Source organism: Nanorana parkeri, unplaced genomic scaffold, assembly GCF_000935625.1.
Source record: "Nanorana parkeri isolate BGI_ZX_2015 unplaced genomic scaffold, ASM93562v1 scaffold62, whole genome shotgun sequence".
In the NCBI taxonomy this organism is placed as follows: domain Eukaryota; kingdom Metazoa; phylum Chordata; class Amphibia; order Anura; family Dicroglossidae; genus Nanorana; species Nanorana parkeri.
The window spans coordinates 2,393,499-2,396,015 of NW_017306330.1; positions in this window are offsets into that span (position 1 = coordinate 2,393,499).

Sequence of the window (2,517 nt, forward strand, 5' to 3'; positions counted from 1 at the left end):
TATATATATATATATATATATACCGTATTTTTCGCTCCATAAGACACACTTTTTTTCCCCCTAAAAGGCGGGCAAAAATGTCTGTGCATCTTATGGAGCGGCACCTATCAGCAGGGTAAAGAATTATGCTTTACATTTAATAATATTTCCCTTTTAAAATAGAAAAAGAGATTGAGAACACTTGAGTCCTCAATCTCTTTTTCTGTGTCCCCTGTTATCAATGAACAGGAATCCTCTATGAGTGTTCCTGTTCATTGAGAACTTGAGAATATAGTATGTTTACTGTAACTACAATTATGAAGGAATGGGGGTGATGTAGATCACTTCCCATTCATTCATAATTGAGGATATATTAACCATACCATGTCCTCAATTATCTACAAACACTCAGCGGTCACTGATAGCTGAGTGTTTGTACCCGCTCTCCGCTCTGACACACACTGTCACAGGAGTCTGAGTGAGCGGTGCGAGAGGAGAGCCTAGCCTCCTGTGACAGCGCTGTCTCCGCCCACACACCGCTCTGTGCTGTGACAGGAGGCCGAGCGGTGTGGGAGGAGAGACACTGGCCAGCGCTCTCCTCCCGTAGCGCTCGGCTTTCACTTTATCTCCTCCCCGCTGGGACACAGAGCAGCGCCCAGCGGGGAGGAAAGAAAGCAGGGATGCGCCGATGTATCGGCAGGAAATTGCATTTTCGGCATTCAGCCAAAAGTGCAATTTTCGGTCGATATGTTTCGGTGGCCGATATATGGGTGCATCCCTAGTAAGTATGGTTAGTAAGGGTTTTGAAGGTTTAAATAGATCTAATTTTATTTTTAAAAAAACAAAAGTTTGCTTTGGCTATTCTGAGCAGATGAAATTAAACTCAATTTGTTAAATAAAAATACAATGTAACAATAACATTGACACCGTTTTTTTATCAACTAGGGATGCTGACAGTGGGCGGAGCTGAGGAACTAGTTCCCCATCAGGTCTATTCTCATACTGATTGATAGCAGGCGGTTGATGGGTTCCATAGCCATAGCCAATATCGGGCTGGCTATTGGACTATATGGATATGGAATCCACACACTGCCTGCCATCAGTCACAAAGGAGGCCGACCTGATGGGGAACTAGGCTCTCGGAATTCCCTACCAGGCTTCACACTTTCAGGCACATCATAGGTTGCTAAGAGGCTGTCCACTAACAACTAGTGACTCATCCCTGGCCTCATTTAGCTGGGAGATTTCCCAGCCAGCAGCTGAATGGGTCCGGAAATGCATTACTGCTAGAATGCCAGTAACCTGGTTCCTAGCAATCAGTGAATGGGAAGCTGTCATGAATGTGTACATATATGTTTAAGCCTGACACTGGGGTCTCACTGTATGCCAGTGAGACCCCAGAGTTGGTTTTAATTGCCGATAGTTTTCTAATCGTTTCTGGGCACTCTCAGTAGCAATCCTTGTGTTTGCAATCCTTGTGTTTTACGCATTTTCTCATTACCGCGTGCTCGCTGTCTGCTGATGGAGCTGGGAGTATACTGGCACAGATAAATAGACCATTATCTGTTCCTGTGACTGAAACCTGGAGACACAGATTATTTTTCAGCCCAGGCACAAAGATCTCTATGTAATGTGTAGATGCTGTCCGATAATGTCAGTAGTCAATGTAATAAAGGAAAAGCTCTTTAGATCAGAACAGAACCGTATGTTTACACCCCGAAGAAAACTGAACATGATTGGGCATAAACATTCATTTAAAAAACTGAAATAACTGTGCAGGCTTGCTTATGACAGATGTATATCTGTTCTCTAATTTTGCTCTACTAACATTGTATAAAAATGACATTCATGGCCCATTCAGAACTCCCCAGTGTGGTGCATCGCAGGAATGTACACATTGATGTGGGTATTATTGTAATGCATGTTACGTGTGTTAGTGCATTGGGGTCCCATTTACTGCCAATAACACCCCAATACATTAACCCAACACACCTCTAATGCATCACAATGCATATTAATGCAATACTGTGCACTGCAATGGAAAAAATGGTGCATATCTGTTTTTTTTTTTGTCTGTTCTAGGGCACTGCCTTAGCACAATGCACATTAATGTTTAGGATGGCGTTCACTCCTCCTCTGGCAATGGGGTGACACAAGAGAAGGTGCTTGTAGTTGCCTGTGACACCTTGGTGGGACATATCGCCTCTTCCATCTCTACTGCTGCAACAGCTTCCCAGCTACTTTTTGTGCTGTAATGTAAACAATTAATGAATCAATATCTGTGAAAACCTAGATAATCATAGCTGCTATCTTACCTCCTCATTTCTACAATTGTCTGCAAGAAATCCATTTCCAGCTTGTGTACATATTCTATTGCAGCAGACAAGACTGACCCATTTTAGTGCTCTCAGATTAGCTTGTGGTGCCGAGTATATGCATTCTTTAAGCTTTTGTATTTAGTCTTGATGAGCTTCACTGTAAAAAAAAAATGTCTTTTATGAGCACACACCCCCCACCCCACCCCACCCACACAAACCA